Here is a 9232-nt window from a genome sequence, read left to right as displayed (position 1 = left end):
CTCTGGAACCATTGAAGGGGCCACACTTTAACAATCTTTTAGGGAATTTGGGCATTGTCAACCTGTCTGGCTACTTCCTGCTGAGTGGGTGTGCTTCATTCTTGGGGGTATTTTACATCAACATTTTAAGGGGGTCTTGGTGATTCAAACCACATAAATGTGCAATGAATAGATAGGTTCTCATTCTGGGTGGAGACAAAAGCAGAACCTTTTTTCCAAAGCATAAAATCCTTAGGCCATATTTTAAAGTCAAAATACCTTCCTTAACAGTTTTTAGAATCAAAAGTCTTTTTCCAGTCCAGAACATAAAAGAGAACATAATCAACACAATAACAGATACAATCTGTACAAATTTTATCTTTTTGAGGCCCTCAATTCACCCTCTTGCCTCCTCTTTAATACTTCTCTACTGGCCAGTCTTCCAGAGGACATCTCTCAGAACATCTCTGGGGATGAAGAAACACACTCCTTTTAATCTGACTTGGTTTGTTTTTTGTCTGGAAAATGTAAACCCCTCCCATAATAAATCAGTGGATAACTTGAGCTATTGTTTGTACAAAATCTTCAGCTGTCTTCCTTGTACATTCATGCCTTGTTGTTTCAAGAGTTTTAGTTACCATCTTACTCTGTCTTGGCAATATTTGACAGTATTTTTCTTTGTGTTCATTTGTGGATACCATGTACCTTGTCAGTGGTGGAGGCATGGGCACTTCCTATTCCAAAGGCCAACAATGCCAAGAAGAAAACAAACTCTGAGTGTCTTTGGTGCTCAACATTCTCTTGGGAATAGATTGGGGTTTCCAGGAGCAACTGTGTCCCAGGTCCATAGAACCCTATGTTATTTAAATGCCATATTCTAAAGCTGTTTGAAGTGGTTGAAGATACCTATCTATGCAGAATATAATCTCTATATATCTAAAGAACCTGATAAGTCTAACTATGTATGACAAACATACATGAGTATTGATCAATAATTTTTAATACCTATATAATGTAAAGACTAAGACATCATATAAGAATATTATACAATAAACAACTGTGCAACAAATGAATATAATGACCTCAAAATGTAAACAATGTCTAAGTATCTTGATCAGAGGTAGAAATGTACAATGCAATGTGATAAATATGTATAAAAATTGTATCAATATACAATAATATTTTAAGCAAAGGTAACTTTGCCTGGGTATACAAATATTGTGGATGAAAATATGAACATATTTAATATAAGTTAAGTTTGTATCAATATACAAGAATCTATACCAATATAAATTGTTTATAAATAATATCTCAAAATTATTCACTCGATACTATTATTATTTGTGTGAGTAAGCTTACACTAATATCCAGCTTTTTTAAAGAGATCCCTGAGCATACATAATTTACCCCCAACCCCCAACCCTATACCAATTATAATCAATCCACAAATGATATCTCTAACCCTGAGGACAAACTTTCTTGGGAGAGGGGCATCTTCTTCTAGAATTACTTCTGGCTGTCAAGGGGGTAATGTTTTTTTTTATGAGATCCTGTGAAAGAAAATTATGGTTATGCTCCAAAATTACTGTCTGGAATAATTGCAAATAGTCTCTGAGAATTCGGTAGGCTTTTTTTCTGAGGTTCTTTTTTGAGTTCTGGCCAGAACGTTGTAAAATAAAAGTGCACCATTTTAACTAACCAAGTTGGAACCATCTTGAATATACCCAAAACATGACTTATAGTAGCGCTATCAGCATCATGATGTCATACCAACCAATTGGAATTGTTGTGGGGTCCCATCATCTTTCTAGAAACTTCAAAGATTACTGCAGGTAAATTTACTTTCATTGTGGAAAACTTAAATATTATTCATACAGACACACACACACACATATATTCAATAAAGGTATAATAGAAACAAAAACAGGTATGAAGAAAATAATTTTTCTTAAAAGTCTTTTTTCTTTCTGTCCCATGGTTCCTGACATAAGATAGAAACTCTGAATTTATATTTGAAAACATGCTTGGATTTAGAGAAGGGCAGAACCAGTGTCCAACTCCACAGCCAGCTTTGGTTTTATTAGTCTGTTTTGATACTTTTACCCTCAGATGACAAGTCCTCATATGTCATAATTCTCTTTGTTTGGTGAGCTTATCTGGATAATTATCATTTTCTCTTTAGTCATATAGATATCCAGGGTCTCTTGACGTTTTGAAGTTGAGTATTTTACTGAAAAGACAAGAAGAGAACCCTGCCTTATAACTTATGAGTTTTTTTTCCACCTGTATGGTTGTCACCATTGTGGATGAGCTGTCATTTCAATTTTTCAAGAGGTTTCTCCTTTTCAAATTGAATCTTTATTAATTTTTATGATATTAATAGATTTTCTACTCCTGTGAAAAAAGAACAAAAAACTTTCCCCACATAGCACATCTCCTGGTTTTCATTGTGATGTCAAAACATCTTTGAAATACACTGGCTGATTTAATTATGAAGACTTTTTGTTTTCCAATATCTCTCTGCTGCTGTTGTCCCTTTCTCATTAGTGTTAAGAAAATTCACTTTTAATAAAGCCTTATGTAATCTATTTCTGTGGGTATTGTCAGCACCTTTCTATTTGTTTAACATATTCTTTATACTTCAGTTTGATATTTCTACAACTTACTAACCTTTAGGATTGTGTGATATACCTGTAATATGCTTAATATTATAATAAGCAAAAAATATTTCATTTTCTTAGAGACATATGATGGACCATTATCTGTCTTTATTTGTGCAGGTATACTCATGATGACCATAACTTCTAATAAATGTGTGATTACTAAATCAGACTTTTCTGAGCAGAAAACCTGAATAAGTGTTAATGGTGTGGTATACATATTTTAATTTTCCAAATTCTGTAAAGTGGAACACATCCATCTGTCAAATTTCATTCCTTTCGGTTGACTTTGGGCTAATTCTTGTAGGTATCAGTGTTTGGCTATAGAAAGAACACATAGGTTATCTTTTTTATAATCTCCTTAGCTTGTTACCATGTAATAGAAAACTCTTTCTTTAAACTTTTGCTAATGGCATGATTTCTTTTTATAAAATCCTGAGGCCTACAACGTGCTTCCCATCTATAATTGATCGATTTCTCCATTATCTTGTGCTAGAGGACCAGGCTGGCCCACAAGGGTTCAGATGTGTTTTAGGTATATTGGATAAAACCTATTAATGATTATGTCTTGAAAATGTATCAATAATGAAGTCAATTCTGTATCACCTTGTATAAATTCAGTGGTTTCAGTTTGCAAGACAACTCTTTCTGTTTATTGTGAATCAGTAACCATATTAAGAGGTTCTTTAAAATCCCTTAGCACCATAATAATAGCATATAATTCTGACTTCTGGAAAGTTTTATAAGGGCTTTGTTTTATCATACTTAATTCTTCTGATTTGTAACTTACCATCCCAGATTTATTTGCAGCAATATAAAGTGTACAGGCTCCAGTTATTGGAGCATCACTTAAAATTCAGAGAAGAATCCAAGAAGTTATCTATTGCTTTTGGGATAATTACTATTAATTTCTCCGCAAAAATTAGCACAAAAACTGTGGCATGGTTCATTTTCTTCCCATAACATTTTAATGTCATCAGGAATAAAAGGCACTATAATCTCTGCTGGATCTATACCTCCGAATTGATGAAGTCTCAATTTACCTTTTATAATTAATTAGAGAGTTTTTCCACATAAGTTTTTTTTTAATTTTTACTTGGTTTATGTGGTAAAAGATCCATTCTAAAATAATATCGTCCCTCTGCATTAAAATATATGTAGGAGAAATTCTGGAAATTAACATGACTAGAATACTATTAAGGTAGAACTCACCCTGTCCACATATGCCTTCTGTAATTTCTCCTCAATAATTGTCAATTCCATTTCTATTTCAGTTGTTAATTCTCTGGAAATATTCAAGTCTTTATCACCATCTAAAGTTTTATTTAAATAAATTATTAAATCAGGTGTTATCCCAACAGGAAATGTCTCCTAACAAACTTTGAAAGTCATTAATAATTTGGAAACAGTCTCTACTACTTTTTCCCATTGTTGTCTAATTTTCTGTAGACATATTTAAAACTTAGGTAATTGACAGAATGTCCTCTCTTATTTTTATTGGGGAGGAATTTGTTGTCCCCATAGACAAAACATTCTTTTCTTCTTCAAACATTCTTTCTATACTATCTTCATTTGAATCAAATAATAAAATGACATCCATGAAATGATAAATTATATACTTAAGAAATTGCTTACATATTATTTCCAGTGGCTGACTTACAAAGTATTAGAACAGAGTTGAGCTATGTGAGCATTCCTTGTGGGAGGATAATCCATTAATATCTCCTAGTAGGCTGGGAATTATTATAAGTAGGAACTGTGAAGGCAATTTTTTCTCTATCCTTTTCTTTTTTTAAATTTCAGTTATATTTTTTACTAATATTTTTTATTACTTTATAAATAATACCATACAACGTTTTCACTTTCTCCACTCCTCCCATTTCCCTCCTGTTCCCCCACTCATCCTTCCTCCATTCCCCTCCAAACCTAAGAGAGGGCAGGGTATCCTGCTCTGTGAGAAGTCCAAGGCCCTCTCCCCTCTATCCAGGCTTAGGAAGGTATGTATTCAAATAGATATTACAAAAGTCAGTACATACATTAGAGACAAATCCCAGTGCCATTATCATTAGCTTCTCAGTCTGCTCAAATTGTCAGCCACATTAAGAGGGCCCAGTAAGATCCCATGCTTGTTCAGTCCCAGTCCATCTGTCTTTGGTGAGCTCCCATTAGATCAGGCATTCTGTCTCAGTAGGTGAACCAACCCCTCATGGTCCTGACTTGCTTGCTCATATTCTCCTTCCTTCTGCTCTTCAACTGGACCTTGGGAACTCAGTCCAGTGCTGCAATGTGTATCTCTGTCTCTATCTCCATCTGTCGCCAGATGAAGGTTCTATGGTGACATTCAATATAGTCATCAGTCTGACTATTGGACAGGCCAGTACAGGCACCCTCCCTCCATTGCCCAAGGTCCTAGTTGGAGACATATCTGTGGACACCTGAGAACTCATATAGATTCAAGCCTCTTGCCAAACCCAAAATGGGCTCCCTTAATTAAGATATCTTTTTCCCTGCTCCCATATCTGCCCTTCCTTCATCTCAGCAATCCCACTCCCTCAAGATCTCCCCAATCGTGCACTTCTATCATTTCTCTCCCCTTTTCCTCTTTCAACCACTCCATTCCCACCCTCCCAAATTTTCCTGGTGATCTTGTCTGCTGTGGGAGCTCCTTCCGCTCCTTCAGCCAATAGTCACTGAGATACCAGCCCATTGGGGCGTGGTCTCTCTCTCTTTTAAAAAAGCAGCTGCTGTCCTCCACTCGCTCTCTGGCTTCCGGCTCTGCTTCTGGCTCCAAGACTCCTTTACTGTTCGCACAGTGGGGCTATTGTCTGGGACAGTAATCTGTAAGTTTTTTCCCCTTTGAATAAATAACCATTCTATTAAACATAATTCCAAACTGATGTGGGATTGTTTGTGACTTACGCCTTCATCTGACGCCCAACGTTTGGTTGTAGATCCCTCCTTCCCCCCCACTCAACTGCTTGCCACCAGCTCAGCTAGTCACGAGCCTTTCCTCAGCTGCAGCGTGTGCCCTGTGTGTGGAGCCAGCAGTTCAATTAAACCCCATGCCTTCCAAGCTCCACAGGCTCGGGACAGTCTCTGCCTGCCTGGTTTGCTCTTTTCTGAGTTGTTTTTAAATTTCCCTTGTAAGTGCAGTGCTTGAGTGGCGTGAATCAGAACACAAGCAGTTGCCAAAATCTGCAACCCCTTGGGGCAACTCAGTCACGTGGACACATATGCAGCTTCCGGGTTGCTTTTTTCTACCCCTGGATTCTGGATTTCTGGTTTTGTGTATGGAATTGATTTAATTACATTTTATTTGTTGAGCAACTTATATTTCCTAGTTTTTAATAAGGCAGACATTGAAATAGGACCCCGTTTCTGTCCCCTTTGCAGTGGTTCTAGTCACGACTTGGCAATAGTGCCACCTACTAGACAAGAGGTAATATGGTAATTTTTGTTTCCAATGCCAATTTTATTGTTTTCTTTATTTATTTTTTTTTGAAAGTAATTTTATTAAATTATAAAGAGTTTCCATTTACGCCCCTCCTCCCAACGCCCTCCCACTCCCCCCCTCCCTGTTTTCTTTATTAATACAATGGATTATGTCATGCAAGGTTTATATGACTATGGGAATAAATTAATTTACTTGTTACTAGGTTTCAGTTTTCTTTTCAATATTTTATCATTAAGAAAGATACTATTTTTACGGACTAATAATGAACAACTAGTTGAAAGGATTAAAATTATTGAAAATCAGGGGTTATCTGAACAAGTGGATACAATGATAGACAAAATTGACTCCATATCCAAGGGTACTAGGAAGTTACCTGAAAGGGTTTGGGCTGTTGAACTTGATGTTCAGACATTACCACAAAGTTTTGATAAGGTAACAGATAGAATGTACCTCCAGAATGGGAACCAAAAAACTGATACCTTAGTGAAATTCCTAGAAACACGGGTAGGTCAGGAGATTCAGGATTTAAGGAAGACAATGATAAAAAGATTAGAAATGATTGAAGAAATTACTAGAGTTGGTGAACAGAGTAAGAATGCACAAGGACAGGATACAATGCCACCACCAGCTGTTAGAACTGGCTTACCCAGGGTTCTAACAACATACCCTGTAATTTATTCTGACAAAGGGTCAACTTCTAAAGGCTCAAAGGGAGTTAAAGAAGCTAGACACCAATAGCAATGAATGATTTAAAAGAAATTAAGCAAGCTGTCATTAACTATGTCTTGCACTCTGCATTTGTTAAAGAAATGATAAGGACTTGGGCTTCTAATGTCAGAGCTACCCCCTATGATTTCTTTCAGCTCATGTCTGCAGTTTTAGATGATGGACCTTCCTTGATGTTTGGAATTTATTTCAGAGAAGAATCCAAACATATGGAACAGCAAGGAAGAGCAAAAGGTGTGGAGGTTTCCCAAGATCAAATTCTTGGTGTAGAAGCATATGCTGATCCACAGTTCCAAGCTCTTTATGACGAAGAAGTGCTGTCCTTATGTCACAAAGCAGCCTTAAATGCTTTGAATAGAATACAAGATCCAGCAAAAAGGGTCGAATCATATACCAGGGTTAGGCAGGGACAGAGAGAACCCTTTACTAACTTTGTGCAAAGATTAATTAAGGCTCTGGACATAGGGGTAACAGTCCCAGAAGCTAGACGAATACTTCTTGAATCTCTAACTTTTGAAAATGCAAATACCGAATGTAAAAAGATAATTGGGCCTTTAAGATCTAGATCAGCACCTATGGAAGAATGGATACAGCATACAATGAAAGTTGAGACGTTTAGCTTTAATGATGAATCCTGGGTAGGAGAAGCGATTTTCAAAGCTATGAGGAGACATCAAACTACCAGGTGTTTTAATTGTGGTAAATTAGGACATCTGAAAAGGGATTGCAGGCAATGAAATTCTAAAAAATAATATCTCCTCTGGGAATGACAAAAGTAGGAGACCTCAGACTTCAGCTATATGTAGGAGATGCAGTAAAGGCCGATATTTGTCCAATGAATGCAGGTCAACAACAAACAGACAAGGCAACCCAATATCATCGGGAAACTCCTTGAGGGGCCTCTCCCAGGCCCCCAAACCAAAAGTGGCCCAGTCATTCGCAGTTACAGTGGAAAATGTGTCTCACCAAGAAAATTGAAAACTCCAAGGTCTGCCGTAAAAAGTAATACTTGTCTAAATGATGAATTACATGTGGAGAATGCGTCAAAAAATTCAGTAGGACAGAGGAAACGTATGTTTTGGCAGGCTTCTATTAACGATCAAAGACCAAAGAGTCTATAAAAATGGCATTTTTTATTGAAGGCTTATTAGACACAGGTGCAGATGTAAGTATCATTACTCCAGAATCCTGGCATGCGAATTGGCCTCTTCAACAGGTAGATGTTCAGTTCCGGGGAATTGGAACCCTATCTCGTGTAAAATAAAGCACAAGATGGGTGGAATGCATAAGGACTGAAGGGCAAATAGGAAGATTAAGGCCATATATAGCCAATATTGCAATAAATTTATGGGGTCATGACCTGCTACAGCAATGGAATACCCAGATTAACATTCCTGTAGTTTCAGGAACTCACAATTCTGGGAAGGATATAATGAGATATTATGGAAAAAGGTCACCAGATATTCAGGTTGTACAAGAACATACAGCCAATAGCAAACCTTTAGAAGTACCAATAGTCCTACCTTTAAAATGGCTAACTGAGAAGCCAATAGGGATCAAGCAGTGGCCTCTAGCTGAAGATAAATTACAGGCTTTAGAACAGCTGGTACAAGAGCAACTAAATGCTAACCATATTGAAGAGTCAACCAGCCCTTGGAATTCTCCTGTGTTTGTTGTAAAAAAGAAATCTGGTAAATGGAGAATGGTGACAGATCTAAGAGCTGTCAACAAGGTAAATCAAGCTATGAGTCTGCAACAATCTGGAATTCCTTTGCCTTCTCTATTACCAAAAGGTTGGCCTCTTATAGTTATTGATTTGAAAGATTGTTTTTTCACTATACCTTTGCAAGAAAAGGATAGAGAAAAATTTGCCTTCACAGTGCCTACTTATAATAATTCTCAGCCTACTAGGAGATATCAATGGACTATCCTCCCACAGGGGATGCTCAATAGTCCCACATTGTGCCAATATTTTGTTACCTAGATTCTCTAGGATCATGAACTATAGGCTCAAAGTCCTCTGTTTATGGCTAGAATCCACAAATGAGTGAGTACATACATTATTCATATGTTTGGATCTGGGTTATTTCACTCAAAGTAGTGTTTTCTATTTCTACCCATTGCATGCAAAATTCAAGATATCATTTCTTTTTTTTTAACCACTGAATAGTACTCTAATGTGTAGATGTGTCAAAGTTTCTTTATCCATTCTTCTACTGAGGGGCATCTAGGTTGTTTCCAGGTTCTGGCTATTTTAAATAATGCTGCCATGAACATAGTTGAACAACTGCATTTGTAGTATGATTGGGCAGCTCTTAGATATATTCCCAAGAGTGGTATTGCTGGATCCTGAAGTAGATTGATTCACGAATTTTCTGAGAAACCACCACACTGATTTCCAAAGTGGCTGCAT

This window comes from Myodes glareolus, chromosome X (assembly GCF_982192425.1).
Source record: "Myodes glareolus chromosome X, mMyoGla1.1, whole genome shotgun sequence".
Classification (NCBI taxonomy): Eukaryota; Metazoa; Chordata; class Mammalia; order Rodentia; family Cricetidae; genus Myodes; species Myodes glareolus.
The sequence above is the reverse complement of the archived record's forward strand: the minus strand, read 5'-3'. Positions refer to the sequence as shown.